The 25114-nt window shown below is 34.3% G+C and overlaps 1 non-coding gene across 1 annotated transcript; it reads right to left on the bottom strand.

Annotated features, from left to right (window-relative positions):
• Nucleotides 1-4160: 4160 nt before the first annotated feature.
• Nucleotides 4161-4271, bottom strand: LOC138803120 (U6 spliceosomal RNA). Its single transcript, XR_011364875.1, has one exon. It is a non-coding gene; the product is annotated as a U6 spliceosomal RNA (small nuclear RNA).
• Nucleotides 4272-25114: the final 20843 nt, after the last annotated feature.

The following is a 25114-nucleotide window of genomic DNA, read 5'->3' on the forward strand; positions in this document are numbered from 1 at the left end:
AGTTGACCCTCAGTAGATGAATGGATCAAGAAAATGTGACACACACACACACACACACACACACACACACACACACACACACACATTCACACATACACATACACACACGTGGAATACTATGCTTCCATCGGAAAGAATGATATCACCTCATTTGAAAGAAAATGGAAAATATTGGAAAAAATATAAGTGAAGTAAGCCAGACTTAATGAACCAAAGGTCCCATGCTTTCCCTTATTTGTAATAGTTTACATCAAAGATAATCGCATGTATTTTAATTTGACATTTTGTGCTGTGCTGAGCATACAACATTATTGCTATATTGTTTGTTAGTATTTCTGCAGGCAGGTATATTTAAAGAAATACGTTCATCTTATCCATTACTGAAGGAAGAACAACTAAAAGAGCAACCCAAAGTAGGAAGAACAACTCCGACTTACTTAGCTTCATTCCCATGTAAGGCCAGTGTTGTCTCCTTTATCCTCATGTTGTACATTTCAACTCTAAACTTGGTCATCCCGTCTATCTACTACCTTTTACATTGTAAACTAAACGCCTCAGCAATTCGCGTTTGCTTTACTTTTTAAAAAATTTCTCTCTTGATGTTTGAGGTTGGGGTGTGTGTGTGTGTGTGTGTGTGTGTGTGTGTATGTGTGTGTGTGTGTGTGTGTGTGTGTGTGTGTGTTTACAAAGATCAGGAGACAATGTTTTTCTTCATTTAAAATACATCTTTCAAGTGATTGTAAGTTGTGGCTAATGGGAGAAGTATTTTGCTATTTAAAAGATGAAACAGAAAAATATATTTGTTCATGTACCACAGTTGTTTTATTAGTCTGTTGTTGAAATGTTAACTTCGATTTATAAATTGGCTGTTGTTGTGAATAATGTGAGTAACAATGAAATACAGATATACTTAAGAGTTACTTATACAGAAATAATCATATGATTGGTGGGTCAGATGAGATTTCAAATTTGCATTTCTTTAGAAAACTGCACACTACTTTCTACAATGAGAATACTAACCTGAATTATGAACAAGAGTGAAGAAAATTTTATTTCTCTACACTCTCACCAACAATATTACCTTTTGAGTTTTTATAAAGGAAGGTTTTTACGATGTGCAGTACCCCAGACTGGCCTTAGACTCAAATCCTTACTCCAACCTCCTAACTGCTTGGACTTACTAGCCTTTACCATCACACCTGGCTCCTTTGATTTTAATAGTTATGAAGTAATATCATAGTAATTTTGAATTGCATTTCTCTATAATGACTTCTTTTCACAAAGCATTAAGCCAACATAAAAGTGGTATTAAACCCAACTTTGTAAACCCACTGGTGATTTTCAGGGATTTTTGGAAAACAGGTCTATTCAGAACTTTTGTCCATTTTTAATCATTTCTTGTTAATCTCATCTTTAATCTCTCTATACAAAATCAATAATTAAATCAGTGTAGTAGAAAGGAAAATAATTAAACTCCTAACATTTTTCAATTTTTAATAACATGATATTGCTTAAATCGTTTTCTGTTTATGCTTGAGACTAGGTAACTCAATTTAGTTATACCTTTTACAAGGCTATACGTATTTTATTTATTTTACATTGATTGCTCTTTCCAAAGCCTGCAAGTCTAATTTTCCTTAGCTTCTTTCAGTCTCATGTAGTTCAGATTTCAAACTGAAGAATAAATGGAAGGAAGCAAATAAAAAAATACATTTCCTCTCATCTGATGATGCCTCTACAAGAGTGAGGAAAGAGTTCATCCTTCTTAGGACCTATGAAAATATATCAAAAAGAGAATTCATTCTGCTAGGTTTTCCCTATCTTTACAATGTAACTTAAATGATGTAAAAAACAATAAACTGCTGAGATACGTGTATGTTTTATCAAGTTTGTACATTTTCATATGGACTTAACCTCAATCTACAACATTCCTTCATGATTCTGTCCCTGATATTTTTAAACTACCAAGACATAAGATAATCAATTTGATGTACAGCATGAGAAGTTATCCATCTGGTTTCCTTTGAAGCAGAGCATGGTCAATAGATAACATTACATCTGGTTGCTCACTACATGTAATGGTTTCTGCAATACTTATTGCATTCTATTTAGTATTTTAAAAAACTGCTGGCTAAACTCAAAGCTCATTCATAGAATTTTATGTTAAGTATTTCACAAGTTTTATTTCTTAATTCTTAAGATAAAATTTGCTTTAATGCTAATGTTATTACCATTTTAATGTTGGGAAAATTGTAATTAAAGGCACGAATTATATGGCCCAAAGACACACAAAGGAGGGAAATGAGTCAAAGTTTCCAACAGTCTTTCAGCAATACAAAATGATAAGTAAAATCTCTCCATTCTCTTACACTCTCAATTCAATATTCATGTTGTCCAATTAATAATAGCATAGCAATGTCCATCGTGATTTTTTTTTCTGTCACATTATGTCTTCAACCCAGATTGTTTTGGTGGCATTGGCTTATCATGCACAGAACTGAGAGCACAAATTGAGGTCCAAAGAGGGGCAAATTTCTTCTGTACCACAGTTCGTTTCCTTTTTAAAAAGTAATAAAACTTTCAAATATCATCACTTACATTTTTTAAGAATCCAGAAGCAAAATGAATTTACATATAATCAGTCCAAAATGCTTTAAAATTAGTAGATAATAAAACAGGATCCCGTGAAGTAAATATTTTTCTACTTTTAAATTTATTTTTAAAGCCTTGTGCTGGATGGCCACACCTGTAATCCTGACTACTTGGGATATCTACTCTGGAGCGCCAGATCTGTGGATAACAGTTGGAAGACAATCAGAGCAAAAGAAAGAAAATTCATTATTTTTCAAAACTTCTAATGAACTACCAAAGAGCCAGGAATGGTGATGTAGCTTTTATAGTACCTCATCAATCTAGAGAGGAAATGCCTAGCAAGGCCTTGAAGTCCTGAGTCCAAACTCTGAGCATGCCAACACAAATGCACGAGTACTCACATGTGCGCGGGCTCGCGCGTGTGCACACACACACACACACACACACACACTTTTTCAAAATACTTTCATGTCAGTGTTTTGCATTAATTTCTTTGTTAACGATATTATATAGGGAAAATAAACTTTTCCTTCTCAGATCATTTTCATACATATTTATTGTAAAAGTACTGTTCACAGGGCTCACATTTACATGAGAAAGTTAATGAGTACATTTCCTAACAAGCCTTGTTACCTCCTCCTTTATTTTCCCCCACCATCCTTTCTCTCTAACCTCCACAAGTACCCTCTCCTCCCTGTCTCCCATGCCCCGCCTAAATATAAACTTCATTTTTCATCATAGTGTCTTGTGCATCTCATTGTTACAATGGGTCAACCTGTATCCCTATTTAAGCATTGTGTTTTTTCCTTTCCCCTCCCCAAATTAGAGAAGTGTATATATAAGATATTGGTGCACCAACTTCAATTCCAGTGAAAACAGGTGTTATAAAGTGGGGGAGGAACATATAAAGAAACAAAAATATCACATCATACATTGTAAGTCCATTAAAAACAATAGCAAGAATGAAAAAACCACTTGTGTCAATATCTTGGAGTACATTTCCCTTAACATCATCTTATCTAGTCATAGGTACATAGCTTTTGACCTTTTTTATTTATCCCAGACATATATGAATAACTGAAAATAAGGGAAACCAGGGGTCCTATGTTTCTTTGGACTTGTCTTACTTCACTTAGTAAGTTTTTTTCCAAGTCTTTCCATTTCTTAATAAATTGAGTGATGTCATTCTTTCAGATGGAGGCATAGAATGCATGTATCTATCTATCTATCTATCTATCTATCTGTCTATCTATCTATCTATCTATCTATCTATCTATCAAATTATCTTGATCCATTCATCAATTGAGGGGAATCGGAATTGGTTCCATACCTTAGCTATCGTAAATAATGGTGCAGTAACATTGTTGTGCTGGTAGTTTTATTGTGGTCTTGTTTGTGATCATTTGGGTGAGTGCCCAAAAGTGGGATTGCTGGGTCATGGGTGGGCTTTATGTGGAGTCTTTTGAGGAACCTCCATACTGCTTTCCAAAGTGGTTGAACAAGTTTACACTCCCACCAAGGATTCAGTAGGGTTCCCTTTTGTCCACATACCCTCCAGCACCTGTTGTAAAAATATGGAACACTTCAAGAATTTGCATGTCATCCTTGCACAGGGGCCATTCTAATCTTTTCTGTTTTGTTCCAATGTTCGTGTATTTCCTGCTGAATTGAGCACAGAACATTTTTTATATATGAAGTGAAATTCATTTTCTTTCTTTTCATTGTGAAAATACTGTACAGAGGAGTTACAATAACATGTGCAAGATAATGAATACATTTCTTATCAAGCATTGTTGCCTCCACTTTGTTTCCCCTTGCTCTACCTTCCCAAACTCCCACTAGCTCTGACACCTGATCCTCCCCCCCAACAACGTTGTAAATTTCGTTTTACGACATAACGACTTCTATATCTCATTGTTGCAATGGGTCCAACTGTATCCCAATTTAAATGATATTTTTTCCCTTCCCCTCCAAAAATTATACCAACATCAAATACAGTGAAAGCAGGCGTTAAACTGTAGGGGAAGGACATACAAAGCAACATAGAAATCATCTTATAAATATATTAGAAACAATTGGATTAAAGAAAAATCATTTGAATACTTATCTTTGGGTATATTTCCCTAACATCAGCTTATCTGACCTTTCCTGCTTGACTCAGACATATACTAGTTATTGGAAATAAGGGAAACCGTGAGACCTATGTTTCTTTGGGCCTGGCTTACTTAACATACTTTTTTCCAAGTCTTGTCATTTCCTAACACATGGGACAATGTCATTCGTTCTGATGGAGCCAAAGAATTCCATTGTGTATATATACCACATTTTTTTGATCCATTCATCTACTGAGGGGCATCTGGGTTGGTTCCATATCTTAGCAACGGTAAATAATGCTGCGAAAACATATTTTTTTTGAGTTCTGGGCATGTTTTAGACACGAGACCCTTGTCCATTGTATGGCTAATGAAGATCTCCGAATCCGTGGGCTTTCTATTGATCTTGCTAGCTAGCTATGTCCTTTGCCATGCAGAAGCTCTGCAATTTCATGCAATCCAATAAGTCCAACTTTTTTTGATTTGTTGTGTTTCTGGGTCTCTATTAAGAAAATTTTGGGATGTACAAGGAGACTTAGAGTTTCTCCTATTCTATCCTGTACTTTTTTCAGACTAGGAGTTCCTAGTTGTTTGGTCCATTTGGAATTGATTCTTGTGCAGGGTGATATATAAGGATCTAGCTTTAGTTTTCTACAAGTAGTTAACCAAATGGGCCAGCACCATTTACTGAAGAGGCTGTCTTTCTTCTATTCTATGTTTTAGATTCCTTATTGAATATTAGATGGCTACAGGTCTGTAGGTACATTTCTGTGTTTTCAATTCCATTCCATTGGTCCTGAGGTTTGTTCTTGTGCCAGTTCCAAGCTGTTTTCTTTACTATGGCTTTGTAGTACATTTTGGAATTTGATATTGATATTACTCCAGCACTGTTTTTTCTGTTAAATATCGTTTTTTTTCTATTCCGTGTCTTTTATTGTTCCATGTGAATTTTTGGGTTGCCTGTTCTATTTCCTTGAAGAATGAAGTTTGAATATTAATAGGTATCACATTGAATTTGTAGATAGCCTTGGGAAGTATTGCCATTTTCATGATGTTGATCTTTCCAATCACGGAGCATGGGTGATTTTGCCACTTTCTAAGTTCTGTTTTGATTTCCTTTTTCTTTTTTTTTAAGTTTTTATCATAGAGGTCCTTCACTTCTTTGGTAAAGTTAATTCTTAGATATTTCATTTTTTGTGAGGCTATTATGAATGGAGTTACTTTCCTATTCAAGCCACGCTTTTCTCATTGTCCGCATACAGAAAAGCCATTGATTTTTGAAGGTTAATTTTATACCCTGCTACTTTGCCAAAGTTTTGAACATCTTGAGTAATTTAGGAGCGGAGTCCATGGGATTCATTAAATACAAATCATGTCCTCTGCAAAGAGAGAGAGGTTTACTTCTTCTTTCCCTATTTAGATCCCTTTTATGTTAGCATCTTGTATTATTGCTGTAGCTAGGCATTCTAATACTAGATTGAAGAGCAGTTGAGAAAGTGGTCATCGTTGTCTCATTCCTGATTTTAAAGGAATTGGCTTTAGTTTTTCACCATTGATTATAATGGTGGCTGTAGGTTTGTCATATACATTCTTTATTGTATTGAGGAATGTTTCATGGATTCCTAATTTTTCCAGAACCTTCATCATAAAGTGGTGTTAGATCTTGTCAAATGCTTTTTCTGCATCTATTGAGATAACCATATGGTTCTTATCCTTGTTCTTGTTAATGTGATTAATAATGTTGATTGATTTGTGAATATTGAACCAGCTTTGCATCCCTGAAATTGAATCCTGTTTGTTCATGGTGTATAATTTATTGGAGTAATGGCTGAAGTCGATTTGCCAAAATTTTGTTTAGAAGTTTTGCATCAATATTCATCAAAGAAATTGGTCTATAGTTCTCTTTGGGATGAGGGTGATTATGGCTTCAAAGAATGAGTTTGGTAGTGAACTTTCTCTTTCTATTTCATTGAAGATTTGGAGGAGTATTGGTGTGAGCTCTGCGTTGAAGGCCTTGTAGAATTCTGCTGTAAAGCCATCTGATCCTGGGCTTTTCTTAGATGGGAGGTCTCTTATGGCTGTTTTTATTTCAAGGCTTGATATGGGCCTGTTAAGATGGCTTGCTCATCTTGTTTCAGTTTCGGCATTTCCATATTTGCTTGGAAAAGGCCTATTTCTGCAAAGTTCTCGAACTTATTAGCATAAAGTTTTGAGAAGTATTTCCTTATAATGTTATGAATCTTGTTTGTTTCTGTGGTGATGTTTCCATTCTCTTCTCTGAGTTTATTTGGGTGTGTTCTCTTGTTTTTCTAATAAGATTTCTAACCGTCTCTCAATTTTGTTAATTTTTTTGAAGAAACAACTCTTTTTTTATTCTTTCTATGTTGTTATTGTTTTTTAATTCATTTAATTCTGATTTAATTTTGATTATTTATTTCAATCTCCTGGATTGGGTTTTATCTTGCTGCTCTTTTTCAAGGATGCTTGATGTCTCATTAAATTATTGGTTTCAGATCTCTCCAGTTAGCTGATGTAGGAACTCAAATCAATAAACTTGTCTCTGAGTACTGCCTTTGCTCTCTCCCAGAGGAGCTGGGAGTTTGTGTGTTCATTTTTGTTGAATATCATGAACACTTGAATTTCATTTCTAACCTCTTCCATGACCCACTGGTGGCTCAGCAGTGTGTTGTTCAGCCTCCACTTGTTACAGGAATTTATTTGTTGGATTTAGGTGTTGACTTATAATTTTTGCCTTGTCATCTGGGAGAATGCAAGGTATAACTTCAATATTTCAATGTTTCTTTACAAGTTTGGTTTGTGACCTAAAATGTGTTCTATTTTGGAAAATGTTCCATGTGCTGTTGGGAAGAACGTGTATGCTGATGCTACTGGGTGAAATATTCGGTAGATTTCTGTTAAATATAGTTGATCTATGCAATTGTTAAGGTCTGCAGTGTCTCTGTTGAGTTTTTCCCGAGTTGATCTATCTAGTGTGATAAAGTCCTGAACAATTAATGCCTTTGGATATATGTGAGATTTGAGAGAAAGTACGATTTTCTGAAACTAGACAATTCATCAAAAAGTAGGTCGTGAAATTTTAGAACCATGTACTTCTTACCTAAGCACACATTTAAGAAAAAAAGGCAAGATTGACATGACAAAAACAAAATAAGTCCAGATATTTGTTGTTCAAGAGATGTGTAGGAGGAGAAATACAATTATTCTATACAAGCACCTGTCTTAATGGACACTGCAGCAAGTGGTAAGGTTTGTTAAAAGTTTTAATGTTTTAAATATATTTAATTTTGGGAATTTGCTTATATATGCCATAATTAGGACTGTTTGGCAGGTCATAAAACTTTTCTATAAAGTATTTAAGATTGATGGTAGCAGACATTCTACTAAGTATGTTCATTTTCAGAAACTTTACTAATGAGAAGTTGCAAAGTCTTTGTGTAAAGAAGGCAAGTGAAGAGTTAAGACTTTGTTAACTACACAGTTTATGTTAAAACTTTAAGGCTTCCTTGCTTTATATTTTAGCGAGGAACAAATGATGATATAAGCTATATACAAATCATGAGATGAGTCCTAAATAGTCATCTTAGTGGATAACTTAGTGGATAGCCTATAAAACTCTTGTTGAACATCATAATCTTAGCCAGTTTTAAATATACAGGAATATGAGAAAATAGTAAAACCTAATATGTAGTACACCATCAAATACTGAAAACACTGGTAATTGTTTTGTTTTTTATTTTATTAATCATTAATATTTAATTATTGGCTTTCTTTATTTGTAGCATTGTTTCCCTTGTTGTAATATAATACAACCTTTTGTAAGTCGTCATCAGGAGGTACTCTGAGAAGGTTACTGGGATAGCAAAACCATTTTTTATAGGTGCATGTGAATTTAAAAAGAGGAAAATTAAGAACAAAATATTTATTAAAAAATCTTCAAGTAAAGTGTGAATCAGGAGTATTGATAAATGTCCACACCTAAAATCTTAGTCCTAGGCTGAAGCAGCGGTATTACAGAGTTGAGGCCACAAATGTGAGAGACTGTGTTTTGTTTTGTTTTATATTTTGATTTTGTTGATCATTGCGTTTGAACTCCGGGGCCTGGGTGCTGTTCCTCAGCTCAAGGCTACTGCTATCACCTGAGCCACAGCGCCACTTTCGTCTTTTTCTACTTATGTGGTACTGAGGAATTAAACCAGGACCTCATGCATGCAAGACAAGTAATCTACCACTGAGCGACCTTCCCAGCTCCTGAGAGACTGTGTTTTAAAAAAATATTCTAAAAATTATTTGCTTTCTGCTTTGGGTTATATAATGAAATATATGAATATGAATAGCTATATCTATCTATCTATCTATCTATCTGTAGTCTGATATGGTGCTTGAACTCTTGGCTTGGGAAATCTCCTTATGATCTTCAGCTCAAGGCGACCTCTCTACCGCTTGAGCCACAGAGCCACTTCCAGTTTTCTAGTGGTTTATTGGAGATGAGAATCCTATGGACTTTCCTGGTTGGGCTGGCTTTGAACCACGATCTTCAAATCTCAGCCTCCTGAGTAGCTAGAATTTCAGGTAGAAGCCACAGCACCCGGCTCTTTTTATATTTTTGTGAATTGTCATACTTTGAAATTTATATTAGCTTCGGCCACTTTATCCTTTTCAAAGTCATGAAATATCTTTGAGAGTTTGCTTCTGTGAAGATTGTTTTTGCATTTATAATTTCTTCTTAGTCATTTTTATTTTTTGTGAAAATCAATTTATATTTTATGTTGATGTGTTATCATACATCAGATACCTTCAAATGTACATTTAGAGTCTAAAGATAGCAGTATGAATATTCTCATACAACTCTTGTTTATCTTTTATGCACTTTAAGTATTATGATATTTCTCTGTCTTTTTTTCTCTCTCATTCATTCTCTTTCTCTTTCTGGCTCCATGTCTTCTACTTAGAATTTCTGCTGGTCTACTATTATACTTCAGGATCCACTGTTTTGGGAGGAACATAATAGGGACCATCAGTTATCCTTGCATTCTTCGAGAGTTGTAACAGTGACGTGATATTATTCTTTGCCATTCTAAATGGCAAGAATTCCCTTTCACTTTTACTACTATGATAAATTTTATATATTTCATATAAAATATTATATATTTTATCTCATAGGAATCATTGGGACAGATAAGATACTTTTAACCTGTGACCTAAATGTTCTTTTTCTTTTACAAACATCATTTTTCTTTTATTATCAGTAAGGAAATACATGTAATGAAAACAAATATATCCTATGGAAAGTAGACCGAAGTTGTTCACAGGGATGAAGAACAAGGTAATGGGGGAAGTAAGTACAAAGGATGCCCATCATAGAGCAAAGATCCTCAGAGTAGTTTATCATGAACACTTTGTGAGAATGACAAGGTGCTGGGAACTAGAGATTAAGTCACAGAACACTTCATATATATGCACTATATTTATATATGTATATTTGTATATGTATTTTTTATGTTACTTCCAAGCCATTTGAAATATCAAAAAGAACGGAAATTCACATACTCAATGCTATAAATTTTCCTCTGAGTATTACCGGTGCTATTGTGTCACAGAGGAGGTAGAATTTTGTGTGTTAACTTGCACTAAATTCCATAAACGCTGGAACTTCCCTCCATATTTCTTCAGTGACTCATTGATGATTTAGCAATGTGTTATTCAGTCTCTGTGAGTTTCGCAATTTTCTGTGATGCCTTTTGATGTTGAGATCTAATTTGGTCCCATCGTGGTCTGACAGGATACAAGGAATAACTTTTATTTTTGAATTTCACATATTTTCCTTGTGATCTACGATATGATCTATTTTGGACAACATTCCATGGGCTGCTGAGAGAAATATATATTGTGACACTGCTACGTAAAATATTCTGTAGATATCTGTTAGGTATAGCTTGTCAATGCAATTATTTAGTTCTGAAGTTTTTTGCTAAATTTTGACCTGGATGGCCTGTCCAGAAGTAAGAATGATGTGTTCAAGCAATCAACAATGTGTTTGGATGTATACATGTTTTTATGTCAATTCGCATTTGTTTGATGAATTTGTGATCTCTAGGATTCAGGGCACTGATATTTAGAATTGTTATATCCCCAGATGGATAGTTCTCTTTATCGATATTTAATGTCCTTCTTTGTCTCTTTTTACTTTCATACCACTTGAATTTAAAACCTATTTTATCTAATATTAGTATGGCTACTGTGGCCTGTTTATGAAGTCCATTTTTAATTAGTAAAGGTGATGTACAGAATTGTTACAATTACATAAGTCAGATAATGAGCACATTTCTTTTTGAACAGTGGCACATCTTCCCTAATGTTCTCCCAGTTTTTCCCTTCCAACCTCTCTCCCCCACAAGTTGTATAGTTCATTTTCAATGTAGTGTCTGTTGAGTTGCACTGCTGCATTTGTTGACTCTTTGTCCCACTATGTCTGTCTTCCCTATTGCCCTTTCCAAACTGACATATAAGACCTAAGGTGTAGAAATAGACAACCGCAACAGAAAGCAGAAGGGAGAAAGCAAAATAATAAATAAAACCTTACATATCTATTTCCTGGAGATCATTTGGATGAACATTATTTTATATGATAATATTCATATAGCTATTGAGCCTTTGTGATCCTCGCCAAAGGGCATCCTCCTTAGATCTTAGTGTGTAAATGGTTAGAATCCTATATAATTTATCATGTCCAAGTGTAATGGTTTCTCCTTTACCTTCCAAGTGTGTTTACTTGTAGAATTAGAGGCACATTCTAATACAACAAATGAGGGAAATCAGGCAGCCTATATTTCTTTGAGTCTGTTTTTCTTCACTTAATTAAGTTTGTTCCAAGTCTTTCCATTTCCTTATAAATGGTGTAATATCATTCTTTCTGGATCCACAGAATTTCATCAAACCGAAGATTTTCTTCATGGCAAAGGAAAAAGTTAGCAAAATACATAGAAGAGAACAGAATGGAAGATTATTACTACCTAAGCATCAGACAAGGGTTTGCATACATAACCCATATTTAAAGATAAAAAATTAAACCCAACGAAAATAAACCCTAAAATAAACAAGAACCCAGTTAATATATGGGATAAAAACATAAAAAGAAACTTCTCAGAAGAAAACTGACAAATAGACATATCTCTTTCCATAAAAGAAATGCAAATCCAAACAACACCGAGATTCATCTCACCCCTGTTACAATGTCTTTTGAAAAAACGAACAATCACAGATACTGATAGAGATGTCGACCAAAGGAAACTCTATTAAACTGTTGGTAGGAATGTAATATTCTTCAAGCAGTTTGGAAAACACCATGGAAGTTGCTCACAAAACTGAATAGAGAGCTACTTATGATCCAGCAATTCCATTTACAGGCATTTATCCAATAGAGCAGAAATAAAGCCACACTGAGGCTGCCAGCACAATCATGTTCATTGTTGCATTATTTTCTGTAGCCAAAATATGGAATCAACCCAGATGCCTCTCATTGTAAAAAGGGATCAAGAATTTATATCTATCTATCTATCTATCTATCTATCTATCTATCTATCTATCTATCTATCTATCTATCTATATATATATATTTTTTTATTTTATTGAATCCTGTTTACAAGTTTGTATGTATGTGTATATACATATATATATATATATATACATACAAACATACAGCTATACATACATAATGTACTTCTGTTCATCCATCAGAAAGATTAATATTTCCCCATTCTTAATGAAAGTGAAAGACAAAATACTGATGTTAAGTGAAATAAACTAGACCCAGAGAAACTTAGGTTACATGATTTTCCTCATTTGTGGTACACAGAAAGTGCTTATAAATGTAAAATTAAACATACTGGATGGTATGCAAGGATGTACAAATGAATTATCTGAAGTGTCAGAGTGCATGGAGAGTGAAAATACAATAATTCTCTTAAAAGACTAAGTCAAAGCCCAACAAATTAAATACCAGTAAATGTGTACAGGAGAGGACAGTGGAGGAAAAGTGAGAGGGATAGGAAATTGAAGGGGAAAAGGATAGAATACAGGCAAGAATCCCTTGTATAGTTCCCAGAATTGAAATACACAAAGGAAAGGATAGTGAGAAATGGGGTGAAGATTTTGAAGTGGTAACACAATTCTAAGTCACTGTACACATAAACTGCTTTGTTAAATGGCATGTAATTCCATAACATAATATTGGGATACATAAGGATTGGGGTTGATTTGGAGGGGTGGATGAGAATGTTGAAAGGGGTGACATTGGTCAAGATGCACTGTATGCAGAAACTATTTCAGAGGATGGCAACTCCTTTGTACGAATAATTAAAGATAAAAGTATTCAAAAATTATGATAGTCGAATAAAGAATTGAACCTCAATTCAAATCACATTTAAAACTATATTTAACCTGGTAGTTTGGAGAATAAAATTCAAATAATTAAACATTATGAATCTTTTTATCAGAATTTGTGAAAGTAGAAACAAAACTACCCTTTGTTATGTCATCCATTGGGCTGTTATAAGAGAATATTTCAAAGTAAGTGACTTAAAATATCAGAAGTATATTACCCATACTCCAGAAGGTTGAATATTGATTATAAAATGGTTATTCAAAGCAATTCCTTGCTTTATGGGGGCCTGCTTTCTGGTTCATTAAAATTTATTTGCTGGACTTTCACATGGTAGAGAAATTATATTGGGCTTCTTTTATCAAAATCATTATTGCAGGGTCATCTCTGAAAGGATGATTCTAATGTCACCAGACAGGAGAATAGATTTTCAACATGTGTATCTGGAAGGAGTTACATCATCCAATACACTTTGCAACTTTTTGTTTAACTCAGTGTGGTGCGTCATTTGGTTATTATTTCATAGAAGATAATAAGTTAAGGACAAGTTTATATTATGTGAATTATGTGAATGATTTTTCTTACAATGGGAGTAATTATAGTGATGGCAAAGTGAAGTATGATTGCTTAGTAGCTCTTGAATCACATCATAGGTAATCATTTATATGTGGTACAGCTTTTCTAAGGCCCTTCTGATGTGTTTGAATAATCTCCGATGAGTTATTTGCTGTCAGAAATATTCATTTGAGCCAACAAATTTAGATGTCCTTTGATTTTAATTGCGGTCTGTTATTAGGACTCCCACAGACATCACAATCAGAGGATGATAATTTCTTTGATAAAATACATAATAAATTTTGTTATAATTAATATAACATGAAAACTGTAATATTAATAGCACTATAAATACTAGTATTCACATTTTAAATATATTGACATCCTTTAGTTACATCAATTTTTTGAATATTTAGAACTAAATGTAAATTGTTTGCAAATAGTTATTTGATGATGCATAAAAAATGAGAAAAACATTTGTGTACATATTTACTACATATGCAAACAGATTCACCTGGTTATTTCTGACCCTTCATTTGTTGGTTTCATTCATACATGGAGAACATGCAGATAAGTGAAAATTGCAAACTTGCATTTACTAAACGGTTAATTACATGCTGTATATTTTGTGCTAAAAAGCAGATTTTATAAATTAAATTGTTTCAAGTATAACATTTTACTACTATCTTAGATATCAATAGCTTTCTATTCCTTTGAGGCATGAGCCCTCAGGATGTTGACCAAATTTCTTAGTTCATTTACACAATTAATATAAGTATGTATTTTCTCATCTATCTTTCATTTCACCACAGAATCTGTATTTATACTTTATATCATACATGAATATCAATGCCTTTGGAAGATATTTATTAATTGGTGTATATTATTTGTAAAAGGCAATCTTATTGAAATATTTTACACACTCACATATTGATGAAGGGCCTGATTAACTTGTTTCTGACTTTCTCCATTCCCATTGCCCCTTATTTTTCAACTGTTTTCTGTGAACTTCTTTGTGCTATCTTCACACATGTCAAATTGTATTATAGTGTTGTTCACCCACTGTCATTGAAAGTTATACAATGCTGAACATAAAAGCAAAAATCTAAACAAATGGAGATATATCATTCTTGTGGATTGGATGATACAATTGAAAAAAGACACAAATTGTCCCCTCCCCTTTGTTTTTGGTCATCCATTGGGCTTGAAATCTGGTACTGGGCACTGTCCCTCAGTTCTTCAGTTTAAAGTGAATTCTCTATCATTAAACAACTGTGTCACTACTGGTTTTCTGATGGTTAATTTGACATAAGAGTCACATGGACATTGCAGTTTCATCTGGCTTTGATCCACAATCCTCAGATCTCAGCCTCCTATGGAGCTAGGATCATAAGCATTAGGCAACACTGCCCAGATTCACAGTTTCATTTATAAGTTTATGACAATTTCCAAAAACACCTGACCATCTATTTTTGACTCACTGACAAAGAAAATAAACTAGAATATATTTCTCTATCCAATATTAAAACTGAAATTGTAAAATTGTTATATTTGTAGAGGAAAGATTATACAGCTCAATGGCTCTGTAGGGCACCAGATTAGATCCATATATATATTATCAAGGGATACTTAATAAGGGGTAAAAGCAAACAGTTATGGAATGACATTCTCTTTAATAAGTGGTGATAAGGTAGACCGTATGGGGGGGAATTAAAAAGTGAACATTGACTTTAACATAATTTATTCAAATGTTAACTTCAAGTAGGATTAAAATGTGGCATATAAAACAAAAAGAGTGATGTAAATGTAAAGCAAAGAAAGATGTCTTGACAATTTTTGAGATTAAGCACTCTTAAATTTGGCATTAAAATTACAGCAAAGGAAAACTTGATATAGCAGAACTCAATACAAGTGTAAAATAATTTTGTCTGTGAAAACTCATATGCAAGTAGTGAATAGAAGTTGGAAGTTGGGGGCTCATGTATCTCATCCTAGTTATTTGGGAAGCTGTGATTTGTGTATTGCTGTTTGAAGGCGGCCCACAAAATAAACTCCCTGAGAATCTTACCTCTGATTAACAGCAAAAAAGCTAGAAGTGGGGCATGACTCAAATGGTAAATTGTTAACAAATTGCAAGAAATCTCAGGGACCATGAGTTCAAGCCCCAGGAGCATACATGCATGTACAAAATTAATAGTAGTGATGATGATGATGATGATGATGATGATGATGATGATGATGATGATGATGATGATTATGATGAAGGGTACCCATAGTTAAGGATAAAATATTTGCAAATCCTGTACCTGAAGAATGCCTCAAATCTAGACTCTGTATACAACTCTCAAAACTTAATGTTAAAAAGAACAGCAAGGGCTAGGAAGGCGGCTTATTGGTAGAGTCCTTGCCTTGCAAGCCAGAGGCCCTGGGTTTGATTCCTCAGTACCATATAAACAAAAATAAAAAAAGCCGGATGTGGTGCTGTGGCTCAAGTGGTAGAGCGCTAGCCTTGAGCTGACGAGCTGAGGGACAGCACCCAGACCCAGAGTTCAGGTCCCATGACCAGACCCACCCAAAAAAAAGAACACCAAGTATAAACCAACAAAATACATGTTGTGAAAAATAAACACAAGAGAAGCATCATCAGTCATCAAATAAATGCACATTAAAACTAAAATGACATCATAAGACATGTATGAGTATTACTTCAAATAATACAATAATGACCATACTAAACGCTATCAAGAAACAGAGAAACTGGATCCTGGCAGGAATGTCAAATGGGAAAGACACTCCTGAAAATGTTTTGACAGGTTCCTAGAATGAAGAATATGCAAATACCCACAGTATAGCACAGGAATTGAGCTCTTCAGGCTTTGTCTCATAGAAATTAAATGTAACATTCACCCAAAGGCCAAAACACAGAGGATTATAGCAGCATTATGTACTCCAGTCCAAGAAATGGAAATCAATTCAAGCTTTCTTCAAGTGAATGGGAAATGAATTGTGCAACATTCTCTAATAACAGAAACAAAAGGCAACTCGAGAGAATACAATATAATATTAAAGCATAAAATAACTGTGAATAATCAACCACAGATTTGAATTCAATCTTAATAGCTTAGTTATTACATGATCAAGATGTCGGAAAGAAAAAATGTGTTGTTTGCCAAGATGAAACAGCTTTGGGATGGGAGAAAGAGAAGTAGTGGGTTTAATTATAAAAAGGGAAGCATGAGACAGACTTATTTTTGGTAAAGAAACGTATCTGTAAATATGGTATATTCATATAGAGTTGATAAAAATTATATTGGACTTAATATGTTTAGAAAATAATTAAAATAACTGAAATATTCATAAGATACTTGTGAAATATTAGTGTCCCACTTTTAATATCATACTAGCAATATTAAAATAAATTGGAAAAGTATTCAAAAGATTTCTCTGTGTTCTTATAAGATCATAAATATCCATACTAACCTCAATAAAACTTAATGAAATATAGAAAACAGAAGTTACATTGAAAAATGGGGACCAAGCTTGAAATATACCTTGATAATTGGAAGGCAGAGATTTAGAAGACTAATATCAGAGCCAGTTCTGACAAAAGAAAATTCAGGAGAAACTACAAAAACAAAGAAAACTAGATATAGGGTAATTTCCCTGTTATCTCACTTTTGTGGAAGCCATAGGAAAGAAATCTTTGCTTAAGAGAGGCTTGGCCTAAAAATAATATAAAGTGATTAAAGCCTTAGCAATGTCAAGCACCAGTAGTGCCAAAGGAAAAAAAAGAGAAGAAAACAGAAAAGGAAAGGAAAGGAAAAAAAGGTAACTATTTCCTCTTCATTCTTGTAGTTTCATGTCATTGGGTACAAGAATTGAGAGTATTTTGTTTACTCTTTTTAGATTCAGGCCTCTCTAATATGAAAGTATTTATTTCAAGTAATTATTTTATTACTACTATTTATTAGCTTATTATTAGGCCTTTATGGAGATTGAACCCATGGCTTTGTAAATATATATATGTATATATATAATTAGTCTAGTTCTACAACTGAGCTGTACCTGCAGGTCTCTTGTATAGTTTTGGAAATTGTTTATTAATTCTTCAATAGTTAGCTATTCTACTTTTCATCTTATCTTTTCTCTCCTACCTTTACCCCTATGCATTTTAGTTTTTGTGTTGAAATTTTTCCTCAATTTTATCTTCTAAACTTAGAATTTTGGTTTTAAGTTTATAGAGAAGTCGGTTATTTTTATGACATCTTTTTGTTCTTGCCATGTGAATGCTTAGAGTGCTGTTAGTTAAGCATGTCCAATTGTAATTATTTGTCTTTTACTATCTATTGGATTAACTTGTAGATATATGAACATGTCTAGTTATTACAAATGAGGGAAACCATGCAGCACATATTGAATTGGATCTGGCTTATTTCAATTAATATCATTTTTTCCAGTCTTTCCATTTCTTCAAGAATGGGGTAATGCCATTCTTTCCAATGAAAGCACAAAATACCAACAATACAACAGAATTGAAGACCCAGAAATTGGCATATAATCTTTGATAAGGAAGCAGAAATAAAGGATGGAAGAAAAACAGCCTCTTCAAAAAAGAGTTCGGGTAGAATTGTCTGTACACAGAAAACTGAAGTTAGATCGTTATATATCCGCCTGCACCAGAATCGATTCCAAATGGATCAAAGACCTCAATGTAAGTCCAGATACTTGGAGATTGTTACAGGGAGAGTTAGGGGAATCAGGAGGGCTCCTTGGCACTGGTGAAATATTTCAATGTAATTGTGGATAAATGGGATTACATCAAAACAAATCAATCATTTGTCAGACTCAAAAGAAATGAAGTAAAAAGAGATAGTGTAGCACAGATGTATTAGGAAGGAAAGCTAGAGATGAAAGCCTCACCCAATGCTAAATCCTTACTCCCTTTACTATCTAGGTATTGATATTGAGTTGACATGAATACAAGAGTTTTCTGGTGGGATTAGAACGAAAACAACTAATGCTAAGACAGAGGTAGCATATGAAATGAGTTGTAACTTGAGTAAGAAGGAATTAAGCAGGGGGGTTTAGTTCAAAGCCTTGGCTTGGTACCAGCTAAGTAAGGTATATCTGCACCAGGGAAGGGGAATAAAACAGGAATGGTTATAAACAAAAGCACTGGTCTGAAGCCTCAAATTAAGGACCCCAGTCTGTGTGGAATGATCTCTAACATGAGGTTTTATTTAAATTAACAAGCATGATTTTAGATGATTGCAGAGTGGGATGGTGCATAGTCACAGGAATGTCTGCTATGTCAGGTAATCCATTCTGCCCTTTCGCATGTTACTCAATAGCCAGGTTTCAACGCAAATGACTACAACGTGATTGTACAAATGAGACTGTGACTATTACCTCTCATGAATCAAAATTCTGTCAAATGATTTCTGTCTTCAAATTTGTTTATACATTTCTCATGATCTTTCCTACTATTTTATCTTCATTATTGATGTCCATAGTACGTTCTTGTTGTTATCTTGTGTGTATATGCCATTTTTAGGGCTTGAGCTCAATGTTTAAAGGGCTCCCTTGTATTTTTTGCTCTTGGTTGATGACACTCTATTCCTTGAGCCACATCCTCATCTTCTCCTTCTTGCTGGATAATTGGAGATGAGTTTTCACATTTTTGTCTGTTTGGACTGACATTGAACCAAAATCTTCAGGTTTTAGCCTCCCGAATTTCTAGGATTCTACACATAAACGGCTAACACCAACCTTTGCTTTACTGTTATTTTAAGTATGTGTTAGAAGAATGTTGAAGTATATTTGTGTTAAGTGTGAAATTTTCAAATACAAGTTTGAATCATCTTGATATAATGTAACTGTTATCAATTTTAACAGCTAAATCAATGAATTTTACACATTCCCACAGAAATACAATTGAAAACAAAAGATATAATTACTTTCTTAATACAAGTAATGGAAGCATGAATTTTTTTCACGTTACAATTCATGTTTTATATAATTTTGATTAGCAGACATCCATGAATAAAAGTAAATATATTAATTGTAAACCACAAGAAGCAAAGTGATTTTAGTTAAGAACAGATATTTCATCACAGTCAGAAACTATGTTTTTGAGAATTCTCACTAAAAATAGAAGTTACATGCAGAAATTAATGGATATGATGTAGATTGATCATTACACAACATATGAATGAATATGTAAATATGTAAAATATAAAAGGTAAATATGTTAAAACATAATTATGTAGCCAGGTGCCTGTAGCTCATGCTTGTAACCCTAACTACTAAGGAGTCTGAGAGCTGAAATCATGGTTCAAAACCAGCCTAGGCAGGAAAGTCTGTGAGATCCTTATCTCCAATTAGCCACCAGAAAACTGGCAGTGGCCCAAGTGGTAGAGCAGTAGTCTTGATCTGAAGAGCTGAGGGACAGTGTCCAGGCCCAGATTTCAAGCCCCATGACTGACAATAAACAGTTAGAAATAAACTATGTTTTAGAGTTATCCAAGGCAAATGATTTATTAGATATTTAGAGTCATGTTCAGACTTTGTGGTGGAAGCCAGAAAGAGAAAAAAATCACGTTTTTATTCTTCCTTGAGCCACTATAATTTACTTAATCTATTTCTGGAAGAATGAAATTCTTGATGTGAAGTCTTTTGCTTGATATCCACAATGTGTCATTCTTCCTTTATTAATAGGAGAATTTGGAGAAAGGATGAGAATTCACACTTGGAAAAGGAGAAGAGGAAAAGAGAAGGAGAATTCTAGATATTTTGTTCTTCCTCATCTCAATCACAAGGTCTGGATAATGATTGTGGATATTAGATACATGCTCTAGAGTGGTTAAAAAAAATAATGGAATTCTGTGCCTCCATCAGAAAGAATGACATTGCCCCAATTGTTAAGAAATGGAAAGACTAGGAAAAAATTATATTAAGTGAAATAAGCCAGGACCAAAGAAACATAGGTCCCATGGTTTCCATTATTTACAATATCTAGTATATGTCTGAGTCAAGCAGAAAAGGTCAGATAAGGTGATGTTAGGAAAATGAAAACTAAGATATGTATTCAAATGTTTTTTTTTCTTTCATGCATTTTTTTCTAACACATTTATAAGATTATTTCGTTGTTGCCTTTTATGTCCCCCCCCCCACAGTATAACCCCTGCTTTCACTGTATTTGATGTCGGTATAATTTGTGGAGGGGAAGGGGAAAAACAAGTCGTTTAAATAAGGATAAATGTGGACCTGTTGCAACAAGGGGAAGTACAAGTTGTCATGTCGAAAACGAACTTTACAACTTTGGTGGGGGGGGAGGATAGGGTGGGAGGGAGGCTGGGAAGGGATGGGAAGGGGAAACAAAGGAGGAGGCTACAATGCTTGATAAGAAATGTACTCATCATTTTGCCCATGTAATTGTAACCCCTCTGTACAGTATTTTCACAATAAAAAAATAAATAAAAATTAAAAAAAGAAAAAGATAACCCCACAAGTGATCACATGAAGAATGCTTATTTATAAAATATGTAATAGCATCAAACAGGAAATTCTATCTATTTGTTTAGTTCTTGTTTAGAATTTGTTAAATTCTGTTGTGCTATCGTCAACTATCATAAAGGTATATAAGAATGGTAATCAAGTAACTTCTTTTTTTGGGGGGAGGGGGTCCGGTTCTGAGGTCTGAACTCTGGGCCTGAGCGCTCTCCCTCAGCTCTTCACCTCAAGGATAGCCTTTTACCACTTGAGCCACAGCACCCCTTCAGGCTTTTTTTCTTTCTTTTTTTTTTTGCTTATGTGGTGCTGAGGAATCGAACCCAGGGCCTCATGCATGCATGGCAAGCACTCTACCGCTGAGCCACCTTCCCAACTCCGGAACTAACTTCTTAATATCAAATTCTAATATTAGCTTAGTGCCACCTGTTATATATGTGTGCCTGTATTTGAGTTTTGCCTCAATTTTACATGCTATATTCTTCCAGTATATAGGTAGAAAGTAGACTCCCTCTGGAAATATGCTATTTTTATAGCTAATTGAAAACAAGTCAGCTGTTTGACACAGAAAATGAGATAGAAATCTTCCCCTAGAAATACCCTTTCACCATTTATGGTTTATTTTTGTAACCTGAAGTAAGTCACATTACCCATCTTGACACATCAGAGTTGAGATAAATCTCACCTACGGGAAGCTGAAGCAGGACATAAAGTAACATTCAAAGGAAACTATAATACAATCAATCATACTTGCCATAACATGTCACTTCCGGAAGGAAGATATTATTTACCTTTGTTTCTAAAAGTACTGAGATCTTCAAATCCTGCCTTTAATTCTTGGATATTACAGGAATTAGAGAACATTTACATACTGAGATAGCAAAAATCTCTAAGAAAGCTGGAGTAAGCATTTTAATAGTACATTTTGTTCTGCTAGGAAAGGAAATCATTTTATAGACAACAATTTATATTTTCTTAACTATTATCTTTTTTTTTCCAGAACTGGTTTTTGTTAATATATGTGACTATCCATTAGAATAAATGTCTTCATTTATCTGCATCTTGTGCAGAGAGCATAGTCAATTAGATGTAAGTGGGAGTTCACCAGTAGCACTTTTTAAAAATGCAAAAAAAAATGTGGATAGGGAACCAATATACATATTTTTCCACCATCACCTTCCACATCCTCCTTCTTCCTTCCCGGGACACACCCAATCTATAAAAAGGCTACGATATTTGACTCTTGACTTTGAAAGTGGAAGCAGAATGCTATGGATGTTGGAGATGACTGTTAATAGTGTTTTCCATAATAATGTCACATACAACAGCCCTATGAGTCCTGCAGCTTGTAACACTATATTTCCTTAGTTATGTGATAGGAATGTCAGCCTTACTGGAGTTAGTATTGTTTTCCACTTCCTTTTCTACCACCTGGTCTGAATTATAATATATAGTAAAAGAATGAAAAAGTAATGCCATCTTAAAAATTCCCATTTGCAACTTTAGAACTTTGGCACAGGGCAGGGGGAGGAGGATTGGGGGGAAATTCGTGGGCAGGGATGTTAAAGGGAAGCAAAGGATGAGGCAGCAATCTTTGATACGAAATGTACTCATTACCTTGCTCATGAAATTGTAACCCCTCTGTACAATATTTTCACAATAAAAATAAACTTATGAATATAAAAAAGAAAGTAATTCAGAGGGTAAAAAACAGTTTTGACAGAAGAGAAGGAATAAATCCAGATGGAAGGAATAAATAATAATAATAACTAACGCATACCAGAAACTCTTCTAAGGAACCATTTTGGTTATTGAAGAACTTGTTATCAACTAGGCTTATTCCTCATTGCCTTTAGAATTCTAAATCTCTTAGGCTAGTTCTCTGTGTGGTAAATGATATATCCTTCTATGCTGTTCTTTCATACCTGATCTACTTTGTTTTCTAAAAATCTCATTTTTCTCTATTTCTATATGAACAATATCTGACACTATATTCACATACACAGACAGTGGAGGATGGTAATGTAAGAGTCTCATAGCTCATGAGTCATTTTTCTGAAAAGTTGCAATGTGATCCATTGCTTCAAATTTCCATTCTTTGTCTTCATAGTGTCATTAAGTGCACTACATGGACATATGAGCCAGACACTAGTGGCTCACGCCCATATTACTAGCTACTCAGTAATTTGAGACCATAAGATTGTGGTTCAATGTCAGCCTGGTCAGGAAAGCCCATGAGATTCTTATCTTCAATTAACCACCAGAAACCAGGAAGTGGTGCTGAAGCTAAAGTGGTAGAGTATTCAATTTGAGCTTAATAGCTTAGGGACAGTGCCCAGGATGAACGTACAAGTCCCACAACCAACTAAAATGTGCAAATATGACTTTGAATTTCTCCAAAAGGAACAACCAGGTCAACAGTAATCTTCCCAGGCAGAAAAAATTATAATTCTAAAATGATTCAGTGCACCTACTTTTGCTGAGTTATTTAAGATATGCCTTTTTTACTGGACGTATTCCCTTCTTTTAAAAATTGTCAAATATTAGCTTTATAATAAACTTCATCTAATATTTCTTGTTTCAAAAGAGAAGTCTATAGAGTTGATGTCAGTTGCTTCCTTACAATCTTAGTTCAAAGCCAACCCAGGAAGGAGAGTCTGTCAAACTCTTATCTGTAATTAAACACCAAAAAAGCCAGAAGTGGATTTTTGTCTCAAGCAGTGGAGTACTAGCATTGGGGCAGGTGGACAGGAAAGACAACTATTCAGGGACAGGGTCCAGCCTCTGAGTTCAAGCCCCACAACCAGCACAAACTAAACAAACAAACAAGCAAACAAAAAAAACCCACATATTTCTTTGGGACCTTCCTTAAAGCACTGGTTTGAAAAGAGGATCATTTTGCTGATAATACTTATTGGATCCTGCTTTTTGGAATCCTTATTACTATAGAGAACTCAGGAACATACTAAAGGAATGGACAACTGACTTCTGCAACAAGAGAATCATCTCAGGAGGGAAATATCCATGCACAAGACACTTTAAAACCATTTCTTTCTTTCTTTGCAGTAGAACACTTTCTTTGTTTGAGTTTTTTGTTTTTCACCTTTTTCTTTTTTGTTATTGTGAAAATACCATACAGAGGGGTTACAATTACATGGCCAAGATAATGGGTACATTTCTTATCAAGCATTGTTGCCTCCTCCTTTGTTTCCCCTTTCCATCTCTTCCCCTTTCCTCCCCATCCCCATTGCCACCCCCCTGCCAAAGTTGTAAAGTTTGTTTTCAACATAAATTCTTGTACATCTCATTGTTATTTCCATTTTTCCTATGCTGGCCTTCAAATGGCATATTGTTTTCTTTAGTAATACTTTCAACTAGAAATTTACAGAAAGGTTTTATAAGAGTAAAGAGCAACAACACTCCAACAAGTCAGGGATAGAGTTTCTTTCAAGCCTATTCTTTTCTTGTACAGTAAAAAGGACAGCACAAATTAATTGGAACTTTGTCATTTTTCTATGTTCAATTCCTCTCTAGGATTCAGTTTCCACTTTCATTAACAGTTCCTTCCACTTACTTCCAGTAACAATCTATAGTGCTTCTCCAGGTAAAATGAATGTTTTCTGGCGTCATTGAAATAGCTCAAGTATATTTTTGGACATGAGGCAACACATGTTTCAGAGAAAAATTCGTAACGAGAAATATGATATTTAAATGGCTTATAAAACATTATCTAAATACATATGGTCATATAAGATGATAAGTGAAATGGACCCCAAGGTAGGGACAAAACTTGTTTTCTTCTTTCTTGCTATTGTTTTTAATGTATCTAACATGTACTATGTGATTTTTTTGTTTCTCTTCTATTTTCTTCCTACACGGTATAACCCCTGTTTTCACTGTATTTGATGTCAGTGACCTGTATCTTGCATATACATTTTTTCTAATATGGAGAGGGGAAGGTAAATAA

Source organism: Dipodomys merriami, unplaced genomic scaffold (genome assembly GCF_024711535.1).
Source record: "Dipodomys merriami isolate MVZ:Mamm:240054 unplaced genomic scaffold, mDipMer1.0.p SCAF_334, whole genome shotgun sequence".
In the NCBI taxonomy this organism is placed as follows: Eukaryota; Metazoa; Chordata; class Mammalia; order Rodentia; family Heteromyidae; genus Dipodomys; species Dipodomys merriami.